The following is a 17,628-nucleotide window of genomic DNA, read 5'->3' as shown; positions in this document are numbered from 1 at the left end:
ATTGGCGGCTGCCTTCTATTTCGAGGGTATTGGAAAGTTGGTACAACGCTACAACAAACGTCTAAGTTGGATCGGCGGCTATGGAGATAAGTAGCCGGAAGTTGTGCCCAACTGTTGCAAATAAACGGTTTTGATTTTCACTGTGGTTTCTATTTCGCGAACTATCGTTATTTACTTTCCGAATAGCCCTCGTAGTACAAATACATGCACTGGGGAAAAATCACGGCTGTAATTTCCCTTTACTTTCAGCCGTTTGCGGTACCAGCACAGCAAAGCCATTTTGGTTGATGTTACAAGGACAGATCACTCAATCATCCAGGTTACTGCCCCTGAAACTACTGATAAAGCTGCTGTCCCTCTTCAGGAACCACATGTTTGTCTAGCCTCTCAACAAATAACCCTCCGCTGTGGTTGTATTACGGTATGGCTATCTGTATCGCTGAGGTACGCAAGCCACTCTACCAGCAGCATGGTCCCTCACTTAACAGAGTTTAAATATACCCAAAGTTGTCGTATTAGATAATGGTGCAAGGCCTAAATCATGATACTAACAAAAAGTAAAGAAGTTTGCACAGCCAAATGCCGGAAATATAATTTAAGCACCAATGATTCCACTGTCTGAAGCTGGTACTCCGTTATCAATACAGTTAATCATAATAAGACGACGGTATCCGATTCTTCAGCACCTCTCGTCGTACTTAATGACCAAACAGTTCATGGATTAACGATCGGATGCCTGTGTCCGCCGGGCCTATATAATCCGCAAGTGATCATGTGGTCGTCATGAGATGCACTGATGAAGTGACCACTAAGGGAGCGTCCCGGTGTCATCCTAGGTTCGCGCCCAGGTATGCGTATTGGCAGCACCTTTGCTGTACCTACGTTTCCTCTCGAAGTCAGCTCGTTGTGGGATATCTTCTTTCTTATCTCAATGAAACTAATTGGGGGGTTCCGAAGACTTATTAAGGATGTAGCCACAATCATAACTTATCAGTGATTTACTTTGTCGAATCTCGATAGATTCTTTAATGACGCACTTCCAAAGTTAGGCGCCTGTGTCATAACCCTAGTATGGTCGTCATGTATTCCGTGTAATTCCAATAGGCAATGTCATGCGACAGCTCATTTCTTAGGTTGCTGCAATATGGTGTGCAGTTAGTGTTCACGGCAACGATGTTCTTCAGTATGCAACATATGCATGATCTATACGTGCCTTGCCTCATTGGCGGCGTATCTGATAGAAACCGGATATCCGTAGCTAGACTCAAGCATCAGGGCGTCATTTTAGTGACTGTTGTATGTTTACGTTTTTTGAAAAGATATGTTGTGTTATTCGGTACCTACGTTACTGTGCGAAATTAGTGAATATTAATTGTTCTTTGACTATGAAGACTCTTGCAGTTGTAACACTTCTTATACAGAACGTTTCCAATCAGCCGTCTTTGGATGGTTGGTTCGGGGGAGGGAACACAATTAATTTCTCACGCATGTCTGCTGTTAACCCATTAGCAAATTCTTCCATTGCAGTAGCAAACATATTTTTTTAGAGCTGAGGGCTTCTCAGGAAGGAAATCTGTTACAGAGTAGGAATCGGCATCGTACCACCAGCCTGCAGGTAGTAACCTTTCCCGAAATGCGCGGTTACGTCTTAGAATCTGACCAACAGACAATAAACCGTTGTAAAGATGGTATATATAAGCTGAAAGCAGAATGTGATCTTCTTTTTCAAGTATTTCAAGATGGTGCATATGTGTTGCAACACTGGCTCTTGATTGGTAGTTTAGTCCACACCATCCTTCCCCAAGGCAACGTGGAAATCACGTTCGAATGCTTCTCGGCGTCGTAATCCAGGTACCTCTAATTGTGCCGTACCGAATGATGACCCATTGCACTTTCCAATAATCTAAACATTTCGTATAAAGCAAGGAGTCCATCCGCCCAGACTGTGTTGTCAGACAGCGCTAATGCAAGCTTTGCATTCACTGGTGCATCACTGGCTGCATGAACATCTCTCGTCGCAGTTCGTATCTGCTTGCAGAAAGATAAAGCAGTGTCACCCATGGTGGTCTCCCAGTCACACGTAACACCAGAATTAAAAGATGCTCTCGGAAATAACAATGCCCGATACATCATAATTTAGTCACATAAAATATGTTTTGCGTCATATTTGACATCAAAGTAATTCTTTCAATGTAGCTCTTTTCTACAGCAAAAAACTTGAATTTCGCGTAACTGTTCCAAAGATCACACTCCGGAAATCGTAGGTCAGCCGTCCTTCCACATTAGTTCGTTCTTGGGAAACACAATGATCCTGAGTTGTACTAAATGCTACACATTACAGCTAAATATTATTCTTATAATAATTTCTAAAAATTATGTAGGTAGTGTGTGACTATATAACGACTTGCCCTTTTCATGCTCCATGCCCTAGGCTTTACACCGATTACATTTAAGATTCAAGTCGCAGATCCGTCCAAAGCGAGCAGCAGTATTGCGGAACGACGAAATGCATTGTCGACGGGCCGGAAACTGTCGAATTCCGGCACGTGCCTGTGGACGCTTTTCCTTCTTACATGGCGCATATCATGATCATCACACAAACAACCAACATTAAAATGTAATATCTTCATGAGAAACCCGCTGCCTAGTCTTCCATTATCCACAAAATGTAGGTCCATTTAATATGACACTTTGGGCAGTTCCATTTGTGCCAAGTTTATTTTCGAGGCTTATTATGTGTTTGTAGACAGGTATGCGGTGGCGGCGTTGACGATACACTCGTCGACGAGGCATAGTGCTCCAATGTTGTTGCTGATAGAGCTCACAGCGGAATGAGTCCGCTGGCGTGCACTGCCCACTTATATAGAGAGCGAACGACCTTTGTCGCTGGTAAACAAGAATCTTAAACCCAGCGGTACAGAAAAGGAAACCACTTGCGAGATTTTCTGGGCAAAATTCTGTATCAAGAGTGGATTGGCTCTTTCTCTTCAACACCAGAATCAACCCCAGAAGTACTTGAAAATTTTACCGGAAACGGCTTCAGTCATACAGTAATCGTTGGAGATGACCTGCATCACCAAAAAAGTCGATTTTTGTATACTTACAAATTTGTAAGTGGTTATCGTAGTAAGATACCTTGCGAAAAATTAATATTGCTTCCTCTGAAAACTACCTACAACCTATAATTCGGAAGTCGACTCTTGATGGAAATATACTAGACCAAATTTCAACAAATACACACGACTTAATTGAGGATGTTCATAATGAAACTGTTGTGACTGAGCCGACCGGGTTGGCCGTGCGGTTCTAGGCGCTTCAGTCTGGAACCGCGTGACCGCTACGGTCGCAGGTTCGAATCCTGCCTCGGGCATGGATGTGTGTGATGTCCTTAGGTTGGTTAGGTTTAAGTAGTTCTAAGTTCTAGGGGACTGATGACCACAGATGTTAAGTCCCATAGTGCTCAGAGCCATTTGAACCACTTTTTTTGTTGTGATTGACCGTGAGGCAGTTGTAGCAACAATGATTAATACAGTAGAAATGGCATAAAAAACAACAAAAAAACGATTTAAGTGTTCCGAAGATAGACAAAAGAGGCAATCTTGGAACACGTCGAAGAGAAACTCCAAACATTTACCTCTGGGCAGGAGGAGGTGGAATAACGATGGCCCGTGTTGAAACGACTTGTTGACCATGTACTGGGTAGATACATACCTAACAGAACAGTTCAGGCGGGGAGGCACCTTCCGTGGTATACAACTACCATACAGCAAGCAACTTCTAAGGAAGACCCTTTGGTCTTCAGCATAACATGCGTAAGACAAAGCATATGATTAAGGACAGAGAGATGCTGAATGAAACAGATTTGCCTGGCAAATGGCCAGTACGTGGTTGGTTCAGGGAGTACAGTAGCGTAACATTATCGTAAGGTCGCTCAGAAAACCAATGAAATCCTGGTCTCTGTCAATAGCACCAAAGTTAATGTCAAGAAAGAAAGTCAGATTGAGGGTTAAAAGCAAAACTAGAATTGTGAAAGTCTGTTTTGAGATGTTTCTTCATTAAAGATTATACAGAAGTACTGCCCCAGGTTACTTCTGTATCTCGTGATACAGATATTAGGGCCATTGACGTTCAAAAACAATTGAAAGAGTTAAAACTAAACAACCTTTGATGGGTTTCCTGCACATTCTACACAGAATTTTCAGTTGAGACAGCTTCGATTGTAATAGTAATATACTCTCTGATCCCTTCAATAAAAAGAGTCGTCCGTGATTGAGAGAAAGCACGAGTCATCCTCATATTCTAAGCTTAACCATAATCTCTTGCATGCTGAGCGTCATGGACCCCAAAAACATAGACAGTGTTTATTCCCCGCTCGTACTTGCCCTTTTCTCAAATGACGTCCTGAAAAGTCGTTGATGAAGGCAGTCTGGTAGATGCAGATTTCCGACTTCCAAAAATCGATTACCTCGGTACCACAACAGCGCTTGTTAATGAAAGTGCTATTACACTTAAAAACTTTCCATTACGGGTAAAATACTAAAACTTCCCGTTACGGATGTAATTAACGGTCATATCGTAAGAAATTCATAGAGTTCATGGCGGGTGTACCCGGTAATATAAAAAACTTTTAAAGCCTACGTATACAATTTTGACGAATTTTACCCGCAGAATTTACGCAACTTCACCATGGGTATATCCATCAGTTTTAATTTTTTGATGCCTAAGGAAAGATTTATATGGATTTACCCACAAAATACGCAAATTCATCACGGGTATACCTTTCATTACACATTTTTTGACGCCAAGGGGTATAATTTAGACGAATTATACCTGCAAAACTCAAGTAAATGTATCATTTGAGTACCTGCCATTTTTTAAACTTCAGGCGTTATTTTGAGGAATTATACCTGTTATGTTCTCGGAAATGCATGATTCATTCACTCATTCAGAAGTATACCTGTCAGTTCATTTATGTATTATGTGCGTATTGTACGCATCTTAAATGCCGCTGCTCGGATTTGGTACACATAAACCATGTTTGTGGGGTGTTTCTCAATAACGGATAATGATTTTCGAAAGCGGGAAGACGATATTTCTAGATAAATGGCTAGAGAATACTCGTTAAAATTTTAGACACTTGCTGCGGCTAGTTACTTAAATATCCACCGGAGACTGCGAAAAAATTTGCAAAAATGCTTATTTTGGTTTATATTCGGAAACGTCCATGATCTAAAGGTGCCTTCGTAGGCCCCTTAAGGTCAATTGTTAGTGAATCTGCTTCAAACATTCGAATTTTTTTCCATCTTAAATCCATATTTAGAGTTTTGCGAACTCAATGGTAGTTAAATGAATCGATTCAGACATCGGGAACATCTTTAAAAACAAATTTAAATATATGTCGGTATGCGGCAACGACCACGTTTCCGCTGCGGTCGGATGTCAAATGGCATCATTATTATTCGCGTTGACTCAGAAGCGTGAGACGCGGAAAGAAACGAGGTTTCACCGTGAAGGAAAGTAACGGAAAATGTTAATTTGTAGTTACATGAGACGGAAAACAGCTTTTCTCTGAGCTCCTCTAATCCGTTTATCGGTATGGATTTCCGTCGTTGAGAGCGTTTTTCCCTGGGAAAGTAAGCGTGTATCAAGTTGAAATTGATATCACGTACTAATGTCGGTGGTAGCTTGGCGGTGTCAAATACTGAAGCTTGTGAAAGCAGCGAGGAGTTAGGGTAATTTATGCGTTCGCGATGTGTTTAATTTATGCGATTCTCCCGCTGGCACTTGTTTGGACTTGTCCGCTTTTAGTGGGACAGCTAGCAAGTGGTCTCGCATTCTAAGGCATCGAAAACAGCAAAACGGTTACGAGCAGCAACAAATGGTACTGAGAAGATGAGGAATACCAACCAAGAATGTTATGGAAATGGAGAAGCCGCGATACGAAAAATTTCCGACGAATACACAAACCAAGAACATTATGCCACTGGAGAAGCCGTGAAACGAAAAATTCCGCTCGGTAAATGGGTTCTTGAGGCAACTAAAGAGGCTACAATGGCAAAGAAGGGCACGAAAAGGAAGAGAGCAGATGAGGAACACATAAACCAAGAATATTATGCAAGTGGAGGGCTTTAAGAACAACAGAGGTGAGTAACCTTTAAACTGAATTTCCCAAGAATCGTATTTTCTGAAATGTTTATTATATGCAAAGAAAAAAAAATATTTGAGCTAGAGGTCTGAAATTTTTGTGATATTTCAGGCTACCACTTGGCGAAAAGTAGACTACGGACACCAGCTTACTACCACCAGGAGGAATATTTTAGCCTTATTAATTATAAGAAATATAACTTAATTTTGATTGTCTAATTTGTAGGATAAAAACTCTTCATTGAAATCATTTCATTGTAGTCTATTTTTTAGACAACAATGTCATAAATGCGTACAAAAAGTTTTAAGCATCTGGGAAAAGTATTTAAACAGTCCATAGACTGGTACGAAAAATTTTAAATTACTGACTGACATAAATGTTTATATAATAAAGTTAATATAGAAGGTATTCTGATTATTCTTATAACGAAATCTTCATCGTCAAAACACTTTCATTGTCCTAAAATTTCTTTGTATTCAGAGTTCACATTATGTAGTTAGACCCCCATAAAGTGTATGAAAATTATTACTGTTATTCCAGTGGTTCACTGGCAAGTTACCGTACCTTAAGGCCGACTGCAGCAAACATCTAATGCAAAGAGAACCAACCGATTTGCTCTATGTGCCTAGGCTGGAGGAAGTGTGTAATAATCAAATTTTGACCTGTAGTGTAGGATATGTATAGGAAGACTATCATTCTGCTGGGTGCACAATTCGTCCCTAGCCCAAGGACTATCCAAAACCCTTGACCCTACCTCTCTATTTTTATTAGAACCCTAGGTATGATCCGCTGCGCAGCGTTTTGGAACATGTTGGTAGGCGTATCGCTAATCTAGTGACATTCTCCACCTCCATACCTGAGCAGTCGACAAGTCTGACTGCCAAGCTGAGGATCCGGGTTCGATTCTCGGTAAAGCCCAGGATTTCTGCATTTTAGTATGGAGACTGCAATGAGCAGCTCTCAGCCTTGTGATGCCAAATGAGGAGATACTTAACCAAACAGTAAAGGTTCCAATGTCAAAAAACTAGACAACGACCGGTAATGCAGTGTGGTGACCACGTGACCCACTATTTCGCATCTAATGACACCATAGCCAGAGGATGGCACGGCGATCAGGCGGCCCCTTAGGCCTTCTAGGGCCACTAGGTAGAAGTAGAAACATACTGCAACGCCCTGCGCAAGCTTGAAATTCAAATGGCTCTGAGCACTATGCGACTTAACTTCTGAGGTCATCAGTACCCTAGAACTTAGAACTACTTAAACCTAACTAACCTAAGGACATCACACACATCCATGCCCGAGGCAGGATTCGAACCTGCGACCGTAACGGTCTCGCGGTTCCAGACTGTAGCGCCTAGAACCGCACGGCCACTCCGGCCGGCTGTGCAAGTTTCCCGTGAAGATAATAGGGAGAAGATAAGGCTACTTATAGCACCTACAGAGGGATTTAGGCATTTAAGTAATCATTCTGTACGTGATTGGAGTTCATCCCGCGCTGCATACGCAGTTGGAATGGGAAGAAACCCTAACATTTGGTTCCATGATAAGAACCCTGTGAAATATACCCTAAGGTGACAAACGTCATGGTATAGATAAATGCACATATGCAAATGATGGCAGTGTTGCGTACACAAGGTGTAAAAGGACAGTGCACTGGCGGAGCTTTCATTTCTACTCAGGTGATTCACGTGAAAAGGTTTGCGACGTGATTGTGGCCGCACGACGGGAACTAACAGACTTTGAACACGGAATGGCACTTTCGGCTAGATGAAAGGGACACTCGGTTTCGGAAACAGATAGGTAATTCTTTATTCTGAGAACCACAATGTCTGTAGTGTGCCGAGAATACCAAACTTCTGCCATTACTTCTCAACACGGACAGCGCAGTGACCGGCACCTTGACTTAACGACCGAGAGCAGCAGCGTTTGCGTCGAGTTGTCAGTGGTAACAGACAAGCAACACTGCGAGAAATAACCACAGAAATCAACGTGAGACGTATAACGAACGCATCCCTTAGGACAGTGCTGTGACATTTGGTGTTAATGGGCTACGCCAGCAGTTGACCGACGCGAGTGCCTTTGCAAACAGCACGACGACTCCAGTGCTTCTCCTGGGCTCGTCATCATATTTTTGGAACCCTAGGAGAATGGAAAAACGTGTCCTGGTCAGATGAGCTCTGATTTCAATCGACGGTAGGGTTCGAGTGTGGTGTAGACCCCATGAATCCATGGACCCAAGTTCTCAACAAGGCTCTGTGCTAGCTGGTGGTAGCTCCATAATGATGTGGGCTTCGTTTATATGCAATGGTGTGCGTCCTCTGGTAAAGCTGAATCAATAAATGACTGAAAATGGTTATGTTCGTCTACTTGGAGACCATTTGCCGCCGTTATAGGACTTCATGTTCCGCGCGACTGCTGCGGTCGCAGGTTCGAATCCTGCCTCGGGCATGGATGTGTGTGATGTCCGTAGGTTAGTTAGGTTTAAAAAGTTCTAAGTTCTGGGGGACTGATGACCACAGATGTTAAGTCCCATAGTGCTCAGAGCCATTTGAACCATTTTGAACTTCATGTTCCCAAACAACGAGGGAATTTTTATGAATGACAATGAACAATCTCACCGGGCCATGACTGTTCGCGATTGGTTTTAAGAACATTCTGGATAATGCGAACGAGCTGTTTGGCTTCCCAGATGGCCCGACAACAATCCCACCGAACATCAATGACCTAATCGAGAGGTCAGTTCGTGCACAAAATCCTGCACAGTCAACCCTTAACAGAGAGGCAGCATTTTGACTTGTTGAGTCCATGCCATGCTCCGTTGATGTAGTACGCCGGGTAAAGGAGGGGCGACGCGATATTACTAGTTACCCCTTGATTTTTGCCATCTCAGTGTACATCATGATGCTTTACTGAGTACTTGTACAGGTATAAATGTAGAAGTACAGTATCGGCTGGTATTACATTGTTACGAGTAACATATCGCGCTCGCGGGCGCACACACACACACACACACTGATGACCTCGGATCTTACGATTGTTGCCCACCTGTCCACATCGAGACTGAATGACATCGGTTGGCGTTGCGACCACGTGGCAGGTAAAGAAAGTATGTAAGTGCAGCAGAGATGAATTCGCAGTCATTCTAGCAACGATATGGGCTACAATCTGGGATATTCAGTAACATAATCGACTTTGATAATTGAGACTGCAGTGGGCATAGAATCACGGAATTCTGACAGCGGACCAATGCAAACGGGTCACCTGGTCAGATGCATCACGTTGCTTGTTACGCAAGGTCGATGGGTTAGATGGCCCAACGCCTGGGAACAAGGATGTCGGAAATGGCGAAGCTGGTCGGTTATTCACAACCTACTGTCGTGAGCATCTACGAATAGGGCTGAAAGATCTGTGAAACCACAGGTGGGCGACAAGGTCAGACGCTTGTCCACTCTGTAATGCAGAACAGGCGGTGATCTGTGGCAGACGTGATGACAGCCTACATTTTTGATGCAGGCACCAGTTTTCAGGACGCCCTGTTCGGCGGACATTGTTGAACATGGGCCTCGGCATCAGCCGACCATTTCTGTTTTCCTTGTTGCCTCAATGACATCTTCATCGACTATTTCTGTGATCATGGAGACTAGACAATGGTTCAACGGAAACTTGTCACCTGGTTAGATGAATCAGGTTTCTTGTTTCATTAAGTCGTTGGCCGTTTTCAGCCTGTTCGGAACATGCACTTTGCCTCGGACGCTGGCCGGTGGACGCAGTATCCTGCTATGGGGGCCGTTCACCCGGGTTCCGTGGCACCGTGGTAGGAATCGAAGGCACCAAAAAGTTGTTAACTACGTTAACATTACTGCGGACCACCTGCATTCTTCATGTCTTCATCCACAGCGATCACATCTTACAGAATGATAACTGTCCATGTCACAATGACGACTTCGAGCTACAGTGATTTGAGTGGCACGATAGTGTACTGAAGTTGGTGTCTTGGCCACCAATTTCACCTGAACTGGAACGGGTAAAACACAACTCAGGCGCTATCGGGCGCCAGTTACGCGTCCGTACAACACCAGCACATAAATTATGGAACCTCTGCGTAGACATTGGCGTCACATACCCCAGAAACCTACTAAGGACTTGTGGAAGTCTTGTCACTCAGAATTGCTGATGTATTGATTTCTAAACACGCTATTCAGCGGGTGGACTTAATTTCGTGGCTAGGCAGTTTGTATCACTAGCGAAGCGTTGACATTCGACAAAAGCATACTGTGAAGGTAATAAGCTATTAACTAATATGTCAGCGACATAAAGGCGCATCTAGTTAATACTGGTTCATTAGCCGACGCATACTCCCACGGCTACCTTTAGCTTAACACAAAGATGTATTACCAACATCTGACGTATATCACGAACAAGCGCAGTCCGTGGGCGAAACTTTTTTTAACTATTGCCTTTTAAGCCCTAAAGTGTATATTTTTTGTAGGCGATCCTCTGCCTCATTAGACAATTTCTCCCAGCTCTAGATTGCGCAGTGTGGCTCCAAGTTCATCGCTCGCTCATTAAATCACTTCGCAGTTGATTTTCGTTTACGGACCAGATCTAAAGTAGATTCAAATCTAATAATACGTATTCATGGAGAGAATAAAATTTTATTTTTACAGGCTTGGTTCAAAAATGGCTCTGAGCACTATGCGACTTAACTTCTGAGGTCATCAGTCGCCTAGAACTTAGAACTAATTAAACTTAACCAACCTAAAGACATCACACACATCCATGCCCAAGGCAGGATTCGAACCTGCGACCATAGCGGTCGCTCGGTTCCAGACTGTAGCGCCTAGAACCGCACGACCACTCCGGCCGGCTTTACAGGCTTGATTTGGGGAATATTTTAAAACATGATGCTGCTCAGAGTGGCATTTGGAACTCTGCACACAAATAAGACGTCTGTTTTCGAAGACCTCCTTTCGCACATGTTCCACACCTTCACATTGGCCTTTTCTTCGTTGAGCTTGGCATAATTTATTGGAAATGCATGATTGTAACTCGAGTCGCTTTTGGTGTTCAAAGAGGGCATTCAGCTGATGAACCTTGTCATGGCAAGGACACAGCCAGGTGCTCTTATCTGCTTCTTTCGCCGCCATATTTTTTGCGCAAAACATATACACAGAAGCATGTATCATCCACTTAATGGCCAAAAATCCTCTGATAATACTTTTCAGTCTACTCCTGACCATTACATGGCTCTGAAACTGGGAATCACTCCCATCCACACCTCCCATATTCTATTCTTGTTGTAACACATAACGATACTTGGCTTTTAGCGATTGTGTTCTTTAAATCTACTTCTTGAAATCTGTCATCATGCAAAGTGCTGACAATCTACTCCTTCCATTTTATCAAAATTTATCTGTTTTTTGCTCAGTTAAACAGCCAGTTAGTCATTTTTAATGACGTCAAGGATCTCCAATCTGCTTCAACGCGTTGTGCCAATAGTGTTAGTGTTTTTACTTTTTAGATTGTCAATCAAGTAAGGATTAATGTACGATTTGTCCAGGTTGATAGGACAATCTTCCCAGAGCAGTTCATGAGAAAAGTCCAAAGCACTTAGAGAAGTTGTAGCATATATGCGAGGTACGGGGCTGATTTGTTTTGTGTGATGTTAATTTCTGCCACTGTGACGAAAAAAAAAGGAATGAGCATGGACCTCGAAAGTAACTAAAATAATAGCAGAAGGACAGTAACTAGCTTCTTTCACGTACTAACTTCCGCCAGTAACCTCGTTGCATTTTCCTGCAGAGACAATTAACAATTTTTAATCTTTATTAAACTCACTGAGTTTCTGCTTGTAGATAGACTTCTGTGGAAGGAGAATGTCATGAGAACAGTCGGACCGTCACCCTCGCTGGCATTGTGGAGGTGGTCCAGCGTGGGCGATGCCAGCGGGCGGCCCTTTGTTGTCCTGCGGAAGTACTTACCTCGTTCGTTACTCACCTAACTCTTGAGAAGGGGACTGATCGCCGCTCTCCAAATGGTGGAAGGGACATTTTGGCGCCGGGCTGGTATCTGCCAAGCACAGGTGCTTTTCTCTTGATTTGGAGGAGAGATTTATCGTCAGTGACGTTTAAGGTTCTCTGAATAAAAGGAAGTGCCGGACAGGCTGGCGTAGCGCCAATCAGTCCCAAACAGGCTTTCTCTCCCAGCATGCTTATTCTCAAAATTCTGTTCAGAGGTGATTTCTAAGGACCCATCTTCGCTCCACTCTTAGGATGACCACTGGTTAAGCGTTCTGACTGGATGAAATCAGGCTCTGTTTCCGCTACAGGGACGCTAGGTAGAGTGGAGAAACCAAGTTTTTCGTCCCTCTGGTTTCAGATAGCGACGGATGCGGACACCCTAGCAGCAGTTTCAGCCAGGTGCAGCATCCGCCTTCAGATACTGGCAGCGGCTCTTCGTCTGTTAAGTGCTACTCCGCTCCGGGATCAGGCATTAAAGCGACAAGTTAAGTCGAGGCTTACGACCGGCAGCCTACAAAGTTATCTAATCTTCAGGACAGACTGCCATAATTTATCTCCTTACTTCCACAAATAATGCAAAGCGTCATAGCTTACAACTGACTGAGAAGACGTCTTCTTGGCGGACGAGACGTACAATCCAACATTACCAAATTAAATTATAACGCCTCTCATCCTGAAATTCGTCTTAACCATTAGCTACGTGCCACAGAATGCTTCGGCCGGATACATCCGTCAAAGTGTCTGGGAATAAGCATGGCGTGGACGGATACATACGCCGTATGCATTTAAAGGGTTAATCTGTCTATATTCTTGTACCTCGTAAACCCAACCTCTTTGATTGCGATTAAGTAGGAAATGAAACACTTACATGCAGTTAAATTATAATAAATAAAATAATGACTGGAATCTTGCTTAATAAACTCTACACTACATATTTGGCTCCCAACGTGGGACTAATCAAATCAATCCCAACAGGTTATAATTGTGACAGAAGACGCAGTGTTTGCTAAAGAGAGGACTGTATAGTTCATAAAGGGTACTAATATCGCCAAAGGTAGGAATTAGTCTATCGTAGTCTTACGCATCGCTGGTTCTCTTGAACAGTCATAGCTGAGTGCGCCTTCGTTCGGCAGAGCGCACTCTTCTACTGTTTCATTGAATCTGCAACGCACTACTATTGATGTCTTTTCATGCAAGGCGAGGCCACTCGTTCTTCAGCTTTCGAGCGGAACGATTGTATGCAGTCGAGTTGCAGTAAAAGTGTACGACATATCAGCATACTTCGAATGTGAGGGAAATAAGATTGACTACGCTGTTATTTGACACTGTCAAATCGGAAGGCAGGAGGTCTACTGTGTTACAATGTATGGATAAAGATCCTAGGTCAAGATTGCTAAATTTCTTTCATTGATTACTAGTTTTAGCTCGCTGACAAGCCATCCTCAGATCTCTGACTGTTTTCTACTGTGGCCTTTAGCCTGACTTGACGTATTTACGTTGTTACTGATATTGTCAAATCTGAAGACAGGCTACCTGCTATCTTAAAATGTATGGTTAATAATCCTAGGTGAAGATTGCTAAATATACCAAGTAAGGCTAATGGACATTACAAAACTACTAAACATCTGAAAATGGCTCTACAGTGAGCTGAACCTAGTAATCAGTGAAGGAATTTTAGCGTTCTTGACCTCGAATTTTTATCCAGAGAGTATTTCCGGTTGGTGCGGAAAATTACACACGAAATAAATGGATAAATCCTTATCGTCATTATTAGGCAGTAACATTCGTTGGTGGACTATATTTTTATTTGAGCACCTACTGAGGCATAGACTATATTTTTATTTGAGCACCTACTGAGGTATATGTGAACTGATATAGCGTGACAGATTAAATGTGGAAAAGCAGTACTGCAATGCAAACTTCAGCGCGAAATTGGAGTTAATTTAACTGTTCATATGAGAATGATTGACCTATTAAGTGTGTTACTTAGGAACTCAATAAACGAAGTAAATGGTATGACTTATTATCCTTTCAAAGCAACTTTCTCACCTAAAACTGAAGAAGTTTCATAATCATACAAGATGGAAACACGATTTAATTTCAGCTAAGACAGATATCGTATGAAGTCTGTTGTCTTTGATAACCATCCCTTACCCACATCCAATTGCTGTAAAGAAAACATTCTACAGATCAACAAAATATATTTGGATTTGAGTTACAGTTGGCGACCGTGACAGGATGCAACAACCTCCCTCCCGCTATATTTCGCTGATTCTTAACTGAAACAGTTGTTGATGAGTTCTTGTCGATTTCACTGTGGATGCAATCGACTCCAACGACTGGTGGGCTACTGCAGGGAGCATGTTCTGTGGCGAGTCTGTGCTAGCGTCGCAGCTAATTAGTCACATTGGATTCTGAATTCAAGTCCTTGTGGGCATTTGAAAGCTTTAATTGATAGTGCTAATCTCACGTTAGACTCTGTTCAAGTAGTTGCTTCTTCGCTAAGTGTTGAAATGGTGAAAGAAATTATTTTGAGAGAGCTGACATATTTCTCCGCCCAGTAGGACATTTTTAGGAGAACAGTTTTGAACTTCTGTGTTTTTGTCCATTGTGCACGTTGAAACTGCTAATTAGGCGCACCTATTGAAGTGTACGTTATATGAGTTAACCAACGTCACTTTTCTGTTTGTTGTAGAAGACTGTTAATACTATTTTGTTGTAGAAGAGTGATAATACTCTGTGTACTATTTCTACAGGCCAGCACAGAAGTGTTTTGTAAGTAAAAGTGGCCTGGAGCAGGTCAGATCTTGATCAGCTGGCGGGATGTTGCATATTCTGACTCCGATCCTGTAAAGTTTCAGCTGGATGTCCAGGTACAGAGGTACATAAATTTTTCCACTATTAAAGTTTCGAGTGTATTTTATTGCTTTGATACTTAGGCTTACTGTGACCAATTGCCAGTGATCAGTAATTGGTTTTTGATGCCAGCGTATCGTTCTTGGACTACAACTTAGGCTCTTTTACTCGTATTATCTCTTGTAATGTACTGCTAAACAGTTAGTTAAAGCTAATCTTACACTGTCACCTATTGACGTTTGTTAAGGGTGATAAGATGTCAAACGGGCCGACTTGGAGCAGGAGAGGCACCACAGGACATTTTATTTTCTACTGTCTATACTTTTACAAATACATTCATAAAACTTTGTCAACATGACCAGGAAGGATTCAGGATACACACTCATAGCAGTGGAAGTGGTTAAACATAACAAAATAAATTTTTTTATATGAAATTTCATCATTTCTTCACTTATTGTTGGCTGCATATGTTGCTATAGTTACATTTTTCTTCACAACTGAGAGAGATTCTTTGATGAATTTTGCACAGCATACAAACCATACTTCCAGTTGTGTGAAACTCTAGAATTTTCCAAATCTATTAGAAACTGCTGAAAATTGAGATAAATAACTGAAAAAATTTGATTTTTTTCCTAACATAAAGTTTAAAACGTAACAGCACATTAATTTTTTCATAAATTAAATAGATTCTACAGCTTCAGACACCTGTAAGTATGGTTTGTATACTGTGCAAAATGCATCGAACAGCCTCTTTTACTTATGAAAAAAAGTGTACCTATAGCAACAAATGCAGCCAATAGTAAGTGAAAAAATGATGAAACTTCACATGTAAAATAAATTATTTTGTTATGTTTTTGAACTTCCGCTGCTACGAGTGTGAATCCCGAATCCTTCCTGGTCACGCTGACGAAGTTTTATGAATTTACTTCTAAAAGTATAGACAGTGGAAATTAAAATGTCCTGTGGTGCCTCTCCTGCTCCAAGTTGGGCCGTTTGACGTCCTACCCCCCCCCCCCCCCCGCCCCCCTTAATGATAAAAATTTCTGCTGAACAGTTTAGCATATCTTTTAATAACTATGTATTACGGGTTGGGGACCGAACAAGATTTGCTTTAATGTTGTAATGTCTTATATTGTTCGATGTCCAAGGAATTCAACGAAATTTTTCTCTTTTAATACGTAACTGTAGGTTGATAGTTCCATTTGACTGCATTATTATGTTCTACATTAATGTTATATCTGCTCCTTCTTAGTTCTGCGTGTTCTGGTTTTGAAAAATTAATACATTTACAGATCAATTGGCTTCAAGTTTGATCAGTATATATCTTTTGAGTACCAAGGCGTGCTAAACAGTTCAGAAGAGAATTGAAATGCACTTTGAGCCAATAATCCAAGATCTTGAATGAACGTTCAGCAGCTTCCGACTAAAGGAACCCAGTTTCCTAGCCAACTTGTTAAATCAGTTTTCTCTCAGTGACTTTCGGAAACGTCGATTCAAGGACAGATGGAAGGAGGAAAGGGAGGTAGGAAAATTGGAAAATAAGAACAGGGCAGAGTAACAAGCGGAGTAGGCGCGCACCTGTATGAGCTCCATCTGCTGCATGCGCTTCTTGCGCATGCGGCGCTCCTTCTCCTGCATGCGCGCCTCGTCGTAGCAGCAGTAGCCGCAGTTGGAGCAGAGGCAGCAGCAGAGAGTCCGCGCCAGGGCGCCGCGCACGCATCGCGACAGCAGCGCGCCCACCGACGACAGGTAGACGAGCATCAGCGGGATGCCCAGCACCGCGTAGCCCATCGTCAGCGCCTTGCCCAGCGCCGTCCGCGGCGCGATCGACCCGTAGCCTGCAACAGCCCGAGCCAGCGCTCAGTACCGCTGCCTCCTGTTCACATCACATAGCTACTTTGATACTACACTACTGGCCATTAAACTTGCTACACCAAGAAGAAATGCAGACGATAAACGGGTATTCATTGGACAAATATATTATACTAGACCTGACATGTGATTACATTTTCACGCAATTTGGGTGCATAGATCCTGAGAAATCAGTTCCCAGAACAACCACCTCTGCCCGTAATAACGGCCTTGATACGCCTGGGCATTGAGTCAAACAGAGCTTGGATGGCGTGTACAGGTACAGTTGCCCATGCAGCTTCAACACGATACCACAGTTCATCAAGAGTACTGACTGGCGTATTGTGACGAGCCAGTTGCTCGGCCACCATTGACCAGACGTTTTCAGTTGGTGAGAGATCTGAAGAATGTGCCGGCCAGGGTCGCAGTCGAACATTTTCTGTATCCAGGAAGGCCCGTACAGGACCTGCAACAAGCGGTGGTGCATTATCCTGCTGAAATGCAGGTTTTCGCAGGGATCGAATGAAGGGTAGAGCCACGGGTCGCAACACATCAGACATGTAACGTCCATGTTCAAAGTGCAGTCAGTGCGAACAAGAGGTCACCGAGACGTGTAACCAATGGCACCCCATACCATCACGCAGGGTGACACGCCAGTATTGCGATGACGAATACACGCTTCCAATGTGCGTTCACCGCGATGACGCCAAACACGGATGCGACCATAGTGATGCTGTAAAAAGAATCTAGATTCAT

The sequence above is a fragment of the Schistocerca cancellata genome, chromosome 9, assembly GCF_023864275.1.
Source record: "Schistocerca cancellata isolate TAMUIC-IGC-003103 chromosome 9, iqSchCanc2.1, whole genome shotgun sequence".
NCBI lineage: Eukaryota > Metazoa > Arthropoda > Insecta > Orthoptera > Acrididae > Schistocerca > Schistocerca cancellata.
This window is presented reverse-complemented; position numbering follows the sequence as displayed.